Source organism: Neltuma alba, unplaced genomic scaffold (genome assembly GCF_004799145.2).
Source record: "Neltuma alba isolate B1F8T4 unplaced genomic scaffold, ASM479914v2 tig00010128_pilon, whole genome shotgun sequence".
In the NCBI taxonomy this organism is placed as follows: Eukaryota; Viridiplantae; Streptophyta; class Magnoliopsida; order Fabales; family Fabaceae; genus Neltuma; species Neltuma alba.
This window is the reverse complement of record NW_021635079.1, coordinates 1,829,679-1,849,184: the sequence shown is the minus strand read 5'-3', so window position 1 is coordinate 1,849,184 and position 19,506 is coordinate 1,829,679. Positions and strand designations below refer to the sequence as shown.

Genomic DNA, 19,506 nt, shown 5'->3' with positions numbered 1-19,506 from the left:
ATGTCTTCACATCAGATGTTATCTCAGGCTCTTGTGCTTGCATACTATTAATATCGCTTCTGGTTCGACATGATCTTAAGTTATATCTCTTCATTGCCTATGGGACATCACTATTTATGTACTTCGGCTACAAAAAAGTATGGGATATGTGGAAGAGCGCAGTATCATATTTGAAGATTAAGTGGGATGCAATTACCGGAGGCAACAATGATTCTGCAAACACCACAAATGTCCAGGCCCCACGCCCCTAAAGACCTATGAGTTATAGCTTATATTCTCTTTCTCTACCAGATAATTAGTTTGCGAGTATATTTCTTTTCCACGTTATAAGACCTTCTTGCTTTGACTTGTTACCATTTATCCTCAATATTGCTGAGAATGGTTTGTTCATATACGTGAACAAGGAGATACCCTGTTATGAGGTTCGAAACATAAAGCCTTTATGTTTGGTGAAAAGACTCTGTTTAAGTCCCAAACAAGGTGTTTCATGTTCATTTATGTTTATGTTCGATATACTTTAATGTGTCTCTGTGAGGCTAAAACCTCAAATCGATTAGGGTGAATGTAAGAAAAGAATCAAATAATTGATGAACCTGATGAAGTATTCCAGAGAAAAAGGAGATGGCATGAAAGGCAGGAGAGAAGAATTGTATCTTTTTTTTTTTTTTGCCACAAGAATTGTATCCTAATTGATCATTATGGTTCAATATAAAATATGGAATAGTTCATAAAAGAGTTTCAATGAAAATGCCCGTAAAGAGATGAAAAACTATATAACACCACAAAGCCAATTTCTTTTGCAGGTTATCATATAACGCAGAACAGAAAGAGAGAAAATTTAAACATTTGACCTTTTATCCGATAAAGGTAGTTTTCTGATAATATGAAAGTCAAATTAGAAGTGCTAACGAAGCAAGTGTTTGTGCTTCAGAAGAGATAAGTAATGCTTGAAAAATTTAGACATTGAAATTGGACTAGAAAAAGGTATAATGGAATTTTGAATGGAAATGTAATAATTAAGTATAAAAGTGCAAAAATACCTTTTATTGTTTTTTAAAAAAGCACTAGGTAAACAAATCTTGGGTGTAAAAACGCACATAAATTTTTTTAAATGAACCAAAAATACAGAGAAAATGGGGATGACGAGAGGGTGAACAATGCTAGTGATGAGATCTAGCAACAGGGAAAGTGACGGTAAACGAGAGACGGATGAGAAATCGACAAAACGAGGGGGATAGTGAAGAGGGCGACAGTGGGTGAGAGCGGAGTGAATGTATGAGATGAGAGGCAGAGGAGTTCAGGATGCGGTGGTGATAGATCGAGGGACCAAAGATAAGGCCCCGAAAACGCGTAGTTTAAATTCTAAAAATTCAAATTAATAACATGAATTTAATTTAATTTCCAATTAAATAATAAATAATATTAAAATATTCAAGTTTAAAATTTAAATTAATAATTAATATAATTAATTAGAATAATTAATAATTTGCAATAATTAATAATTTTGAATATATAAATATATGTTTAATTAAAAATTATTAGGAATAAATTATTATAATAAATTGTTATTTTATTATAATAATTTATTATTTATAGAATAATGTTAAATAATATTCTATTTCCATTTATAGTTATAGAAGAATATTATTAAAATTTATAGAATTTTTTTAAGAAAACTAGAAAAAAAAAGGTTTTTGCACCAATTAAAATAGACTTTTGACACCGAAGTAACGACAGGTGTAGAAAGAGCCAGTATTAAAAAGTTCTTACTTTTCACACCGGTGACGAAACCGATATAAAAAGCATTACTTTTAAGCCGATATCCAACATTCGATCTAAGACGCTAATCAACATTGTGTTGTCCTAATATGTCAAAAGCATTAAAGGAGTGCGTGGGAACCTCCAAACCATGATTTCAGAAGCACTTTTTCGTAAAACGAGGTAAATTCCTCCACATATTTACTTCGTAAACCGTAAAAGCACTTCTAAAACAATGGTTTGGTTTCTATCCAAACACCTCCTAAATGATAATTCCAAGGAGTAAAAATTATTTTCATATTACATTAGAAATTTATGGAGAAAGATCCCAAATATATGACACTTGAAACAAATTACTAATTAAATTCATTATAACTTTAACAAACAACAAGCCTTATCCCACTAGGTGAGGTCGGCTACATGAATCACACGACGCCATCGTGCTCTGTCAACAACCCAATCTTTAGATATGTAAAATTCATTATAACTTTATTTTGGAGAAATAGCTAAAATTGTGTCAATGTGTCTGAAAATTGTTTACCCAAAATATACGTGTTTAAAAGATTATTGAATAAACAAGTTCAAATAAATATGTTTAGAAACCTTTAAAATCTGAAATTTAAAGAAGCCTCTGCATCTGGGTGTCATTGCAGGTGAATTAGTGATCATATAACGTCTGTGTACAGGGGGAAAAAAGAGATCATATTTGTGGATTTTTCTTTGCTCTACTTTGGTTAAGAGGGTATTTAATTTACCTAAAAATTACTTTTAAAATGTATTTTACACAAATCAAGAAAAACTTCTTTCACATACTTTTTTCATATACCTCCGGTCTTTTTTAGGAGAGTGTGATAACTAAATTATGTGGTTTAAAAAAACAGTTAAAATTAGTTAAAAGTAATAAATATATGAGAAATGAACTTCTTTTTCCAACTATAATCTTATTCATAAGGGAGTAAGTAAGAAAGAGAAATAGAGCATTAATGATAGAAAATATGAAAGAGAAGGTAGTATACCAAGTTGTCAACTTTTTAATTAATGCAATGTGCAAAATTAATTAGGGACAAAATAGTAAAAATATATTAAATATTTAGATAACTTCAAAATTTCAAATAGGCTCGTATAAAAAAAAAAAAGAGAATTCAAATTTCCTGCTCTTATAAAAAGAATAAGGGGAAATATATCATAAAAGCATTTTAACACGGTGGTTTTATTTCCGCCAACATATTCACAGGACACTGAAGGGCCCTCCTATTTATGTTCAGCTAAAAATGCCCCTTGTGGGCCACACTTCGCTCCATCTTTATCCGACGTTAGTCAACAATCGTTATTGGGAATCAATGGCCACTAGTTAATTCAGTTGAAAAAAACGAAAACAAAAGTCTTACAGTTAAAATAGCTAATAATTTTTTTCTGACGCTTTTACTGGAAACTTTCAAATAAAATATTTTTTCCTCAAAAGTGGGGCAGAGGGGTGGCGTATTTTTCTTTCATTATCATTGCATCAAAAATATAAAATCTACATTGATTTTTGCATGATTTGAGATTGAATTTAGATAGTTATAAATAAAAAAAATAGGATACAAGTGTATTCAGTATCATAATTTTATTTTTCAGGTGAACTAGCACCCTAATCCTTTCTTATGATCAAGGAACAAAAACCCAGACCGGAGACTAAACCTGTCAAGACAGTGGGTCAAGGTTATTGGTCGGATCAGGAGTCAAACCGGGGTCAGACCGGTCATATTAAAATAATATAATTTAATTCATAATATTAAAATAGAACAAAATTCATAAATAAGAAATAGCAAGATTCAAAAAACTAGACTAGATATTAAACCGGCTACAATTAAAGTAATATAATTTAATAAAAAATTTACAAATATGTTTATATTTAATCATAAAAAATAATATTTAAATAAACAACGTATTAATTGAATTGATTTAAAAACTAATAATTCAACTAAAATTTCCCAATGCCTCAAGCATATTATAGGCCGTGCATTGATGATCGGGCTTGGTGCTGACTTGAAGCAGATGCACAATGGAACTTTTTGACTTTCCATCTCCCTATGTGAAGCCTTGGGAACTTGCGTTTTTACTTTTTAATTAACAAATGGCTTCTTCTTCGTTTCTCAAATTCTTTTGCTCCTGAGCATCTCTCTCTCTCACTAGACCAAAGGTAAAAATGCTATCATTACAGATCAAGAAGCTTTGCTATCATTACAGATCAAGAAACTTTGATTATTAGAGGAATGGAAGCTATACACATTTCATATCTCAATCTCACTCACAAGTCACGACTGGAACACAGAATAGAAGCATGAAGGAAAAAGCAGAGCACATCGAGCTGAAGGAAAATAACTCACATCGAGCTGAAGGAAAATAAGTAACCAGAAAACAAGAGCACAGAAGCTGAACGAGTAGAAGGAGAATGAAGAACCTGCCACGGTGAAGAAGAAATGACGACGGGAAGCGACGAGGAGCTGTTGCTGTGGCCTGATTGAAGAACGCCTACTAGTTGCTGCTTCGACCAAGAGACGTCACGCAAAGACCAACGACCTCCGACGGCGAAGAAAACGGAGGCTATAATGAGGGTGGGTTTTGGCTAGGGATTTCGATTTGGGGGGAAGAATGAAAATGGCGAAGCCGAAAGCTGAGTTGCCTTCGCCCTTCGATAAGCTGTATGTTATTTTTTTTTTTTCAAAATTTCTTCAACCTGAAACGGCATCGTTCCACAGCTGAAGGTTAAAAAAAAAAAAAAAAATCAAACCGGGCAACCCATCAACCCAACGATTGCCCGGTTGAGCTGGTTTTTTACCGGTCCGTTCACCTAACGGTTTTTCTATCAAACTAGACCGGACTAGATACCGGTTCACCGGTTTTCTGATTGAACCGGCCGGTCCGGTCCGGTTTTTTTTTCCTTGCTTATGATGCTTCGAGCATCCTGACCTTTTTTTTTTGTTGCATATTGTAACATCCTAAGTTTTTATCGGGTTTTAATAGCCTCTTTTGGGTTGATTTTGAGGATAGATTAGTGATTTAATCTTGATATGGGTGTTTGGGTTGAATTTGAGGTTTGTTGGAGGAATAGGTGAACGTACCCCTCTCAGGGTATGTTCGCCGCGGTGAAGTTTACTTCACCGCGGCACACCGGGAGTTTCAGAGGGGAGTGTCTTCTAGGGAAGGTTTGGCCGCGGCGAAGTCTAGGGGACGCCGCGGCGAAGTTGTTCAGGTGAGCGAGGCTTCCCTTTCGGGAAGGTTTCGCCGCGGCGAAGATTGGGGTTCGCCGCGACGAAGTCGGGTTTTCAGGCGAGTAATCCCTCTCGGGATTAGTTCGTCGCGGCGAAGATGGAGTTCGCCGCGGCGAAAGGTCGCGAATCTATATAGTCGCGGGAGGGTTCAGTGTGCGAAAATAAGAAAAATCTGAAGGAGGAGAGAGGAGCTCTGCTAGGGTTTCGAACTTTTGGCTTAGAGGAGACATCTCTAAGGATCCATTACCTCAAGTAAGTGATTTTAACCTCTAATCTATCTTCTCGATTGGAATTTCTGAGGATTTTTGGTGGAGCCCTAGGATTTTCTAAGTTGTGATGAAACTGAGGTTTTTGACCGATTGTTTTGAGTTTAATTGATTGCATTGGGTTAGTTTAAGTATTTAATCGGTGTAGTTTTCGTAGATTTAAAGAATCTTGAGTTTTTGGAACTAGGGTTTATGGAAATGGATGATTTGGGATTGAGAATGATAATGTAGAGATTGATTTTGAGTTTTGTAAATTGGGTTATGTTAAGGAGGGTTAAATTGGATGCTTAATCGGTTTAGATTTGTTGTTGGAACCTTAATTGCTCAAATGGGATGTTGGAGGTTGAATTCCTATAGTGGGCCCTTGAGGTTTGAAGTCTAATTGATGTTTGGAAAGGAATTAAGGTTTTAATGGGTTAGTATGACTTTGGAGTGTTGCCTTGATAGTTATACCCTTTGAGTTGGGTAGAGTTCGGTGGGAGATAGGAATTTTGTGTCCCCAAGTGTTGTTTTGGCCACATTATTAGTTTGAAAGCTAATATATGATGGTTATGTGTTTGTGTGCTTGTGTACACCGGTTGTGAGTCTTGGTGGTGCACGGGCCACATCGTTGGTTTGTTGTTCCTTGCTCAGGCGAGAGGTAACCACTTTCCAATCCTTAGTACTTGCTTCTGTGGTATTGTGAGTAGATTTGTGTTTTGTGCTCCAAATAGTAATTGTGTTCAAACTATATGTTGTATATAAAAAGGGAAAACCGTCTTGTGGGGTTTTGATTTATGATGAATGCATTTTTGGAATTGTGAAAGATATGCCACTGAATGAGGTTAATTGTGAAATGATTATCACTCTTTGATTATGATTTGGGCATGATGCATGATTTGGGATTTGGTGAGAGTTTGATAGTTACTACCACGTGGTAAAGCCTCCATTAATGCATGATGGTTGGCTTAGTACGTCCCCCATAGTGAGGGATAGGCCTTTTGGCTCCTTACGTCCCCCAAAGTGAGGGATAGGCCTTTTATGGCTCCTTACGTCCCCCATAGTGAGGGATAGGCCGGCTTCGGCTCCTGAAAATCCCCCAAAGTGAGGGATTTGGTTAATGGGAATTGCATCATTTCACTCGCATGATTTATTGTGGCTATCTTGTTATTATATTACTTGTGAACTGCCCCCTTGACACCTCATGAGCACCTATTTAGTAGTACCTAGTATTGGAAAGGTTGGTTACTGGGACTTTGTCTCACCCCGTGGTTTACAATGTTTTCAGGAGAAGGTTCTAGGCGTGCGCCTTCGGAAAGAGACGCAGAGGCTTGAGCTTGGTTAGCTGTAGGCCTCTTGCTTTTGTCTATGTATGATCTGTTGTATATTGCCACAGTTAGGGTCTTTTGTGATATTTTGATTGTTGATCTGTTGTAATTGGAGGATACGTTATCTCCTTGTTTAGTTGGCCGGAGGCCATGGCTATTGTTTTTATGGAATTTGTTTTACTTGGTGGAAAAGTATTTGGATGGGCTGATTTTTTATGTATGTGTTACCCGGGCCAGAGGCTCGGAGGCCTAGTAGATATGAATGGATTATTTTAGTTGCATGCAACGTCTATCGGGTTGACCCGAGTTTGAAAGTCAATTTCTAAAAATATGAAATTTTCCTTCTACTATGGTAGCTCGTTTTAACAGCTTTCCTTTTCTACCATAGTAGTGGACTTTATGATGATTTATGATGTTTTTAAGGTTAAGGGTTTTACACATATCCATCATCCTAATCTTATTTTTAATGCATTTAATACTCTAAAGATTAAAGTATTAGATGTAACTAAAAAATAATATCAGGGTATTAAATACACTAAAAAAAATCAAAGTATTGGAACCACTATAAAAAAAGTCAAAATATTAAATGTATTTAAAAAAAAATTATAATATTAAATGCAACTTTATTCTAAAAAAAAATTCACCAGACAAAAGAAAGACGAACGCTTTTAAGATAAAACGAAGGGCAAATTGGGTCCCATCAGATGATCTAATTGGTCGCAACTCCTTTTTTGTCACATGCATTTAGTTGACGGTTTGCAAGTCGACATCCATTTTTGTCAATTTGTGGGATAATTATAGGACGCGCACGTGCTTCCCACCATTTTACCTTAAAACCAATCCCAGGCTAAAAATCAATTTATGTCCATCTTATCATTGATATTATGGAAACCTATGATTGATATAGAGCTTACTTGAAACTGCTTATAATTCTTATAACCATAAGTATGTCTACTTAAGTTGAGACAAAGCTTGTCGTACATACTTACCTTACATATTATGTAAATCACAACAATTGAATTAAAAACCAAACTGGATTGATCAAGTTATACTAAAAACTGGACAATTGGTCACCTCGCTGGTTTGGTCAACAGCAAAAACTTAGTGGGGAGCCAACCCAGGGTGACGTGGTGTGACCTACCCAACCCAATAGGTTTGGTGGGTTAGCCCACTTGTGGATTTTTTTTAAAAAAATTTGTACAGTTACTTTAATGTGAAAAATTACTTCATTATCTTTCTTTTTTTTTTTTTGAGCTATTGATAATTGTTAGTTTAGCAACTAAGAGTTTGTAAGTAGGAATATTTTATTATTATAAATCTATTTTGATATTTTGCTAGAATAAATATTTAGTGATTTTAATAATGTAATATTAAGATGTCAATTTGTCAAGAGAATTGTAGAGAAAATTAGGAAAAAAAAGGTAAATATATGATTATTTTGTTAGTGATTCTAGGTAGGGCTACTCACGGGACAAGACAAGAAATCTGTCCTGTTGACTGGACGGAATCAGGACGGGACTGGGATGTCCCTTTTAAAAAATATTTTTTGTTTTGTGGTTGGACCTATTGCCATGGATTTTAATTGTTTTTCTCCTTTAGGCTCAGCCCTTTTGAAAGCATCTTTCTTTTTCTTTTTCTTTTTTTAAATTTCTTTGGGCTTAACTCTCTTAATCTCTTAAAAAAAAGAGTCTAAATAAATAATAATCAGTAACATAATAACTATAAAATTCATTTTCACCATTCCAAAAATCATGAGTAACTATAAAAACTCTAAATAAATAAAAACCATTCAACTATATATGTCTTGAAAGCTACAAATATAAACATTTTGTATTACACATGCCTTAAACATTTTGTATTTTTAACATTTAATAATTATAATATGATTAAAAAAAGTTAAAAAAAAATTACTGTCTGGTCCCATTTTTTGTCCCGTCCTATCCCATATGCCTGGGACTCGGACAGGCTAGTGGGGACGGGCCTATGTGAACACTCCTAATTCTAAGTAGAGGTAGGAATACGGGCCGATCCTATAGGGCTGACGGGCTTAAAAAGACTAGCCCTATAAGGCCAAAATTCAAAATATATCTTAATTTGTTAGGTTTGGCCCTTAAGTTGAAAGGCTTAGAGCTGACCCATGAGCTTTCAGTTAGTTTAAGAAAAAAATGATATTTTTCGTATTTCTCACATTTTTATCAAAAAATAAAAACAAACCAATGAAATTATTAATAAAAGACATAAATATGAATAAAATTAAGTTACAAACACAAAATATCATCATATCTAAATATCCATCAATATTTAAGAACATCTAAAACATCTATCAATAAGATAATAATATCTAAAAGTTTTATCAAGTGCAAATGTGCAATAGACAAACACTATCATTAATGTTTTAAAACTTCATTATCACCATAATCAATTGCTTTATTTTTGTAACAAAAATATCAAGTCTTTCTTCTTTATAGTAATTTCACTTTTAAATTAAGTAGTGTGCCTATTATTTTATTTTAGTTTGAGAGGTATTATTATTGAAACTCATAAATTTCTAATTCAAATTATAAAATCACAAGTCATATAAGTATAAAAATACTAAATATTAACACATATAATATAAATTAAATCATTATTAAAGTCCAAATTAACCCATTTTTTAAAATTTAATTGGACAAATTATTATCTAAACCAAATAAATCAAACAATTATGTGAAATATAATTTCAAAATGACAATAATAATTAAATATTTGAAATATCATTAACAATGTAAAAAAAAAAATAATAATATTAGAATTACACAAAAAATGATTAAAAAAAAAAAGGCCTAAACGGATCGGCCCTCAACCCTGCAGGGTCAACCCATTTAAGTGCGTTTCCTATTTGAAGGGAAAAATATCAAGCCCGGCTCTCACAATTTTCAGGCCTAAATAGACCGGCCCAAGAGGCTCAACCTATTTTCCCGGCTATAATTCTAGGTACAAAATTGACATTTAGTTTTTTGGATGGTATGATGAGAATATAAATTAATTTTTTATTTTTTATTCCCCACCGGTTTAACTTCTAGGTTAACTCTGATTTAACCTACTAATACTTGACGCACCACCTAGACCGATTCAGAGGTCAGTCTGATTTTTAGAACCTTGATCACAACTAAAAAGCTATTTTTGAAGGACCTTGTCGCCATTTTAGACAAGCACACACACATTTTGATTAATTAAGATGTATTTATATATATTCTTTTTTTTCTTTTTATAGACTATTTATATATTCTTTTTTACTGTTATTGGACAGGGTAATGCTGGAAAAAAGATAGGCTAATATTCATCCTTGTTTCTATTATAATACATTTCTTACCATTCACGGCATTGAAAAAATAAGTGATCAAGTCATTAATCTGATCCAAAAATAGAATAAATTTTTAATTTTATCCACATTTAAATAAAAAAAAGTTAGATTCTGTCTCATAATTAAAAACTTTTTTTTGTCATACTCTCATGATTAAAACTTTAAATCTGAGTAATATTGAAAAATTTAATTAATACTCGTCAGATGACATATATAATAAGGACAATTCATTTATTTCGGGTGGTGTATTATACTCCCTCTCTTCTTTTTTCTAAAAGGCTGATAATCAAATTATGCAGTTTAAAAAAAAAAATAATAAATACGTAAGAAATGAACTTGTTTTTTTTTTTCCAAGCATGCCCTTGTTTACAGAGGGTAGGTAAGAGAGAAAGTATAAAAGAGAATATATTAGATATGAGAAATTCTTACATGCTCCAAGTGCACCACATCATTTGTGCCCTGGCCAATCAAAACACACCAAGTCACATTATTTTAATCCAACCCAGAAACATTTAAATCTTACATGGCATTTTTCTAAAATTATAAAACATTAAAACATAACAAAATCACAGGAAATTTGATTAAAAGTCCCTATTTAAAAACTTAATTGACTCAAAAGACCTAAGTTTGAGGAAATACGACTATGATCTGTGAGTATAATTTTATTTTACTGCATGCAACATATCATCAATGATGTGCAACAATCATCAATGTGGAATTATTTACACACAGTTAAAGAAATGTTACACACAACAGAAGAACAACTGTACTTACAAATTATAATTGCACACACTCAAATTTAGCTCTTTTTAACAATTACGGTTTTAAAGTTTTAAGGAGGGATTTTTTTTAACCAAAATTTCCCAAAATCATTCTGTGGGTCCCACCATTTGATTCTCGGGAAAATTACTGTAGAGTCCCACAGAAGAGAATTTACTACTGAAAGGTCCCATGAAATCATAAAATGTATATGAGGTCCCAAGGGACTTTATGGCAAAAAATTTCAAACGTGCAATTACTTTCTTGCCCTTCTGATTAAAGAAAGAAACTGAAGCACACGATTGAGAGAAAAACTCCTATCAGTTGTCATCTTCATGAAATCCGCCGCCGTCTCATTCGTGTCCATCCTTGTGTGCTCCGACAGCTTCAATCTCCGGCGAGGTCTGTCAGTGTCTGCTCGGTACTCCGTCGCTCGCTGCTCCGCACTCCGTCGGTCTCTGGTCCGCACTCAGTCGGTCTCTAGTTGGACGCCTCCAATCTCGTGCACGGTCCGTCAGTCGCTGGTTTGCACCCCACTACCAGTGAACCTCGTGGGTTCCATCATCGATGACCTTCGCACCCCACCGCCGGCGAGCCTCTCTCTCTTGGTATATCATATTAATATTATCTATTACTGGTATATTTAGGTGAGGCGCTTCTCAATTTCAGAGCAACAGTTGGCTATTGTGTAAGTTGTATTATTTAAATTTCGAAGTAATGTTGGCTATTGTCAATTGTTGTGCATAAGTTGTTATTACAGTGATCGAAGGTTGTCATTAACGACCCCATGACCTGTCCTGTTATGTAGGATGGAAGACTTGTGTAAGTTGTATTATTTAAATTTCGAAGTAATGTTGGCTATTGTCAATTGTTATGCATAAGTTGTTATTACAGTGATCGAAGGTTGTCATTAACGACCCCATGACCTGTCCTGTTATGTAGGATGGAAGATTGTGTAAGTTGTATAATTTAAATTTCGAAGTAATGTTGGCTATTGTCAATTGTTGTGCATAAGTTGTTATTACAGTGATTGAAGGTTGTCATTAACGACCCCATGACCTGTCCTGTTATGTAGGATGGAAGACTTGTTCGAAGGTTCAGATGCATTGTCCATGTCTCCACCCAATGTGTTTAGTGAAGACCCACTATCATTGCCATGTGGTTCAGAAACGATGTCAACCCCAATTTCGGAAAGGAATTCAACAAAGTGAAAGGGTCTGGTTATTGGAGAAGGATAAATTTTTCCTAATGCAGTAGCCCTTAGACAAGCACTATATAGGTACAGCATTGCTGATAAGTTTTCATACAAATTTGTTTGGCCCATTGCGAAGGTTGTTAGCCACTTCTCTTCGGGTTGTCAACATCCACTGTTGAGGTTGTAAATGAATTGCTGTAGTAAAAATCTACTGTAATCCTATTGGGTTCAATTAAAGCTGTTAATAACTTTAAAATGCTCTTAATTTTTTTTAAGGTCGTTATATATGCTGATAATACAATCTATTTAGAAGCTGTGGCATCCCACAGAGTGATTTGTCAGGGACACTGCCCAGGTTGTTAACCACTTGTCTTCGGGTTGTCAACAACCCCCGTTGAGGTTGTAAATGGATGTGGCAGAGATGATTGTGATATATGCCTATCATGTCATCATGGTTACCATTTGTTTATCCAGTTTTATTTAGTCTGCATTTGTGGACATGATCCGTGTATGGAACGAAGAATTTCCTGTTTTGTCAAAACACATGAATGTCATTACAAAAACTTCATAATCAGTAAATGATGTCAATACACATTAACATATCTTAACATCTAGCTATCACTACATGGTCAAATAAAGAAACAAAATCTGAACTTTACATTCAGCTGTCAAATAAAAAAAACTAAATACAATCTATGCTCATCGTTTATTTCTTCTTCTTGCTTTGGGAGTTTCCTCGTAGCAAAGACAGCACTTGATCACCATGCAGGTTGTTCTGATAAGTTACAAGCCACCACAAGCATCCAACCTTCAAGTCATGGATTTCTTGAGGGGATTACAAGCATCCAACATGCACAGCATACAGTCACAACCTACACATCAGACAATCACAACCTACATTTGTGCCATTCACAACATACACAGCAGCCAATGACAATCCACACTAAACCGAATGACAACAAGAACAGCAGGAAATTACAACCTATACATAAGCAAGCGACAAACTAACAGAGGCTAATGACAACCTGCACACAAGACAATAACAACCTTCACACCAACCAATCACAACATACAAATAAGCAGTTGACAGCGTACATACTAGTGAATGACAACATAGAGTAGTAAATGACAACATATAAAGAATAGTATATTCCCACTGAGGGAGTTACTTGATATAACCCTAGAAAATACAGGAATATGATGAATGAATGAGATTTGTCCATCCTTATAACAACATAAATTGGATGAAATGAACTAGAAACTACATTAAAATACTGCACTCACGAACTTCTGAGCTGTGATAGGTTTCCTAGTTCATTTGGAATCGCTCCACTTAGGTAATTGCAACTTATGCACAACAATTGACAATAACTAACATTACTTCAAAATTTAAATAATACAACTTACAGAAATCTTCCATCCTACATAACAGGACAGGTCATGGGGTCGTTAATGACAACCTTCGATCACTGTAATAACAACTTATGCACAACAATTGACAATAGCCAACATTACTTCGAAATTTAAATTATACAACTTACACAAGTCTTCCATCCTACATAACAGGACAGGTCATGGGGTCGTTAATGACAACCTTCGATCACTGTAATAACAACTTATGCACAACAATTGACAATAGCCAACATTACTTCGAAATTTAAATAATACAACTTACACAAGTCTTCCATCCTACATAACAGGACAGGTCATGGGGTCGTTAATGACAACCTTCGATCACTGTAATAACAACTTATGCACAACAATTGACAATAGCCAACATTACTTCGAAATTTAAATAATACAACTTACACAATAGCCAACTGTTGCTCTGAAACTGAGAAGCGCCTCACCTAAATATACCAGTAATAGATAATATCAATATGATATACCAAGAGAGAGAGGCTCGCCGGCGGTGGGGTGCGAAGGTCATCGATGATGGAACCCACGAGGCTCGCTGGTAGTGGGGTGCGAACCAGCGACCGACGGATCGTGCACGAGATTGGAGGCGTCCAACTAGAGACCGACTGAGTGCGGACCAGAGACCGACGGAGTGTGGAGCAGCGAGCGACGACAAGTACCGAGCAACACTGACAGACCTCGCCGGAGATTGAAGCTGTCGGAGCACACAAGGATGGACACGAATGAGACGGCGGCGGATTTCATGAAGATGACAACTGATAGGAGTTTTTCTCTCAATCGTGTGCTTCAGTTTCTTTCTTTAATCAGAAGGGCAAGAAAGTAATTGCACGTTTGAAATTTTTTGCTATAAAATCCCTTGGGACCTCATATACATTTTATGATTTCATGGGACCTTTCAGTAGTAAATTCTCTTCTGTGGGACTCTACAGTAATTTTCCCTTGATTCTCTCCCCCACCCTTGTCTCCACCCCCATGCCACAGCCCACATGTTATCTCTCTCTTCCTTCACCATCGAGACCTAATCGCAATTTCAGCTATTAAACAATGGAGTTAAAGGCTATTGAAGTTGCAGTTCAATCCACTGCGAACAATAAATCATTACAAAAACAGCAGAGGCTTCGAGCATTAGTTTGTGGGTTTTTCATAGATTCTGAGAATCAAGTTACTTATTTTTGTTAAATCCACACACAGATTTGCCGCTGCCGCTGCCAACACCATGGTCACTCTCAAGAAGAACCATCAAGAGATCTGCCAATACCTCTTCAAAGAGCGAGATTGATGAATGAGATGCAAAGCTTCAAGTCGAAGGAGCACATGTCAAAGTCGAACCTTTCACTTTGATTCACTATCACCTCAATCTCAGTTGAAATCGAGTTCTTTAGAATTAGAACTCACCTCAATCTCCCTTTTGATGTCGCCCCTCCTACGTTGATGAAGGATGCAGTTCATGAAAAGTGAAAATGGTAAAGGAAGAGAGAGTGGGGCCGTGGGGCGAGCTTGGGAGGAGAGGAGGGCGAATTAACCGCAAGGAGGGGGTATCTCATAAAAAGAAGATGGTGGGACACACTGCATAACTCAGCATGTTTTATAATTTTAAAAAAATGCCATGTAAGATTTAAATGTTTCCATGTTGGATTAAAATGATGTGACTTGGTGTGTTCTGATTGGTCAGAGTGCAAATGACAGGGTGCACTGGAAGCGTGTAAGAAGTTCTCGATATATTATGCCAAATTGGCAAATTGCCACCTCTTTAATTAATACTAGTATAATACATAAAATTAATTAGAGGCAAAAATAGTAAAAACACATTAAATGTTTAGATAACTAAGATTGGGATCTTACAAGGTTAAGATGTGCTCCCCAAAGTATTTTCTCTAAATCTCATAAGGTTAAGATGTGCTCTGCACCCCAAAATATTTTTCACAATTTATCCAGCATCTTAAAATTATTTGGTATGCAATTCCACGCACTAAAGTATTTAAAAAATAATGATGCAATCCCATCCAAATGGTTAACATTATAAACATCTGTTACTCCTTTTTTAAATAGGAAAAGTGGCATTCGGCATCTTGATCTTATTTTTTATATACATCTGACGTCCTAATTTTATTTATGGTGAAAATGTTATTTTATAAATTGGAGCATTTGCACGAGTGTAGGCTATGTTTGTGCCATTTATTTTGCAAATAATATTCATTAAGAGTGATTTAACTATGCCAAGCATACGTTCTAAAATAGTATATTGATTTTTTTTCCAAAATTGAATTTGTATCCTCATTTTATGTTCAAACTGTCTTTTAAAATACGAAGAGTCAACTTGAGATTAAAAGTAATAAAATGGTTAACACAAACTCTTAACACGCATGCCAAGCACACTCAAACACGCGTATTGGGCCACTGGTTGGACACAAACACATAAAACATAAAAGAAGTGGACAGTATTGGCCCAATAAAATATGTACACAAAAACCTTGAAGTGGCCCAACAAAGCATACCGCAAACCCAAGACTCACAGCATCGAAGCGGATGAATGGAGTTTTCCAAGTGGACCCCACCCAATTCAGGATGGGCTCGATTGGATTAAACTTCAATTTAATTTTTGGGAAAATGGCAGACAAAGACTGTCGAAATAAAAAATCGCAAATTGAGACCCATGACAACATTAGTATTGTTTTTGACAACAATAGTATGGGTTTTGACAATAATTTTTGTGAACAGGTTCTTGTATGTAATTTTTCTATTTCAGTGATCTTTTTTTAACTATTTTTTTTTAATTTTTTTTTCCAGATTACAAGGGCAAGAGACAGACAAAAGAAAGAAAACAAAAATATCATCAGTTTGGAGGGTCCCTTGTCCTCCTTAAGCCTTGGAAGTCTTCCATGAATCTTCTTCTGCATGTCGGGTCAATCCCAGTTACTAGGACTGTCTGTGGGCCCACGTGGTGGCCTGCTTTAGCTAGTATGTCAGCACATTATATGGCTTCTCTAATACTATAATTTACTTGAACATTCTGTCCATCATACAACAGATGTTTGACCCTTTCAATCTCGTTGTACAAAGGATGATGATTCGTGCCCCTATCTCTTAAGATCGTATTGATCGCCTCCATCGAACCTGAGCAAAGTTGAACATTTGGTAGTTGGAATGATTTGCAAGCCTCCAACCCTATATGGATGGCCACTAGTTCTGTTGCTACCACTGGTAGGTGTTTGGCAACCTCGAAAAGTGCGTCTCATAAGCATTTTTCTGCAAAACGAGGCAAATTCCTTTACATATTTACTTCGTAAACCGTAAAAGCACTTCTTAAACTATGGTTTGGTTTCCATCCAAACACCCCCAATTTGAAGCCAGCAATCCATCTTCCCTGATCATCCATAATCACCCCTCCACATGCTGCTTGTCCATTCTCCAACACCAAAGCATCCACATCTACCCTGATTGTTCCTGCTTCTGGGGGAATCCACTCTCTGCTCCATGATTGTTGATTAATAAATATCCTGTGTTTCAATCTTCCATTTTGCACCTCCTCCATCACAAGAAAATTGCAGTGATGAATGATTTTTGAGGTGGCGGCTTGGTGTGATTGGAATATTATCTGGCACCTATACTTCAAATCAGTTGGCATAACAAGCCAAAGGCACGTGACCAGGACACCTCTTGGAACTTAATCCTCTATGGTGAAGGTGTCGAATTCCAATGTAGCCATTCCTGCAAATTGTTCGGAAAAAAAAGGGACAGAGTAGGAGTTAGGATGAATAAAAACCTTCCACATGTGTTTCGCTCTATTGCTGTCTCTCAACAAGTGTATCACACTCTCCTCACTATCACACCCCAAAGGGCATGTTGACAGAATGACAGATCACTCAAACCTCTCTTACCTCTCATCGAATTGGTCATAATTCTCTCATGGAAAACTCGCCGCATGAAGAATTTCATTTTCTCAGGTACTTGCCAGCACCATAAGCTCCTCGAGACCAGGCTTTTCGCCTCTGAATTTGGTCTAGAAAGCAACTTGTACTAGATGGATGGAAATAACAGTCGTAACAATTGTCAATATGATTATCACACTTAAATCTAGTAATTAGACAAATCTCTTAAGTATGATATGAAATATATAAAGATACGTGAAATGGACATATCGTGCAAAATTGTTGCTTCAATATTTGACATTCTCAAAACTAAGCAATATAAATTATAGATAGTGGCATAAAGAGCTTCAATTTATGAATGCAGGGGTAGCGTTAAAAATCTAATGCTTTGCGTTGAACAAGCTATTTTGACTGCACCCAAAACCCCCCCTCCTGTCCATCCATTTACTCACATATTCTCTTTTATACATCGATTCTCTTCTCATAAAAACAACGTGGGGCTTTATTTGACACACCCGCCCACTACACTTTTCACAACAATAACATCATATTGTCAATGATATTTTGCATCATACTTGCGGGATTGGACTAACTATTATATTTAATGTGATAATTTTGTTGACACTTGTCACAACTGTCATTTCTATTCATTTAATACTCATTCAGAAACCCTATAGTTTAAGGAAATCATGAATTGAAGCCTATAAATTAAATTAAATTAAATCAAAACCGTGGGAATACAATTCCCTTTCGAGGCAAGCTCTATTTGAGTTCTTGGGCTCTGATACTAATGCTAGCATTATGGGTGTTCAACTTGTCTCGTCTCGATCTTGGTCAATTCGGGACGAGACAAAAAAATTTTGGGACGGGATGGGACAGAACGTGGGATAGGGTCGTCCCGTCCCATCCCAAGGTTTTTTTTAAAAAAAACTTATTTATTAATAATTAGCATTAGATTATTCAATTTACTTATTTATAATAATAATGATTTTTAATAGTGATTTTCTGCTCTTAAGTTGTAATATTATCTCAACAAAATTTCATTCTTTAATAAAATAATTCATAAAACTATTATGTAATGTTTCTTTTATGGTTTTATTTAAGCATTGTTTTTATATCTTTTTATATTATATAATTGAATTTTCTATATAATATTTTTTAATAATATTTTTCTTTAGAAGCTCAATAAAAAACAAACATTATAATATAAAAAAATTAATATCCAAAATTAAAATTTTTTAAAAAAAAAGAAACGGGACAGTCAGAAGACAAAACGGGACACGGGACAAAAATCCCATCCCATCCTTATTCACCAGCACCAGGACGGGCCATCCCGTGGATACCTCTAGCTGGCACTCATCTATGCCAAGGCCATATGTAAAATGGCTCCTGATTTTGAGCTTCCCTCTTTAGGTTTACAAGAGATGTTATTTCTGGATTTCTTCCCATAGCATTAGCAATATTAATATCATTCATGGCCCACCCTGATCTGTTGCAATGTGTCTGCATTATATGGGCAGCATCTGTACTCATATTTGTTGTTGTTTCATATTTCTGAACAACGAACAGTGCAGGACAATCATAAGATCTCGTGCTTTTGGACTTTTGTAACGCTGAACTGCTGTATTCCGGGTTTTGACTTTAAGGGACTAAAAAGTCATATAGCTTAGCGACCAAGTTGCGAGGAGCGGAAAATTGATGATCCGTGTGGTACAAGGGAAGGGAAAGGAAAGGAGAAAATTTTAATATAACTTTATTTAAAAAAAAAAAAATAGTTAAAAGCTTTTAATTGATTTTGTTTACTCTTTTATCCTACTTTTTTTAATCCAAATTATATAACCCTATTTTTTAATTTTTTAAATTGAGCTCATTAAGATTTTTTCTCCAATCTCTTTCCCTCTTCTCTAATTCTCTCATACCAAATGTAGGGAAAATCTCCGGTCCTTATAGTGAGTTCTTACACTATTTTTTATTTTATTTTTATTATTGCACTCCTTTTGGTTTAAGCCATTAGACGATTAGAAATGTTTGATGCCAAAAAAAAAAAAAGCCATTAGAGACATTGTTCTCCATTGTTAAAGATGCCAGAAGGACATTGACGGAGCAAACGATGTGAACATCACCCAAACGCTCTGTATTCAAATGATTGGGTGGAAGCTGGGATACCCCATTCTCATCCTCACGCTCCTCTTGCGTCGTCATCACCCCATCACCATTACTCCGCTCCGTGTCAGCCACCTCTTCAGGACGGCGATTGTGCCGCCAGGCTTGGATTTGTTGAGTCCTTATTATTACAGGTACTGTTTGTCATCACGATTAAAATCACTTATAAGCAC

General features: G+C 35.5%; 1 long non-coding RNA gene across 1 annotated transcript; it reads left to right on the top strand.

Annotated features, from left to right (window-relative positions):
• The first annotated feature begins 11,472 nt into the window (after positions 1 to 11,472).
• Positions 11,473 to 12,196, top strand: LOC114754324 (uncharacterized). Its single transcript, XR_003741151.1, has 2 exons — positions 11,473 to 11,509; positions 11,763 to 12,196. It is a non-coding gene; the product is annotated as an uncharacterized LOC114754324 (long non-coding RNA).
• The last annotated feature ends 7,310 nt before the right edge of the window (positions 12,197 to 19,506 follow it).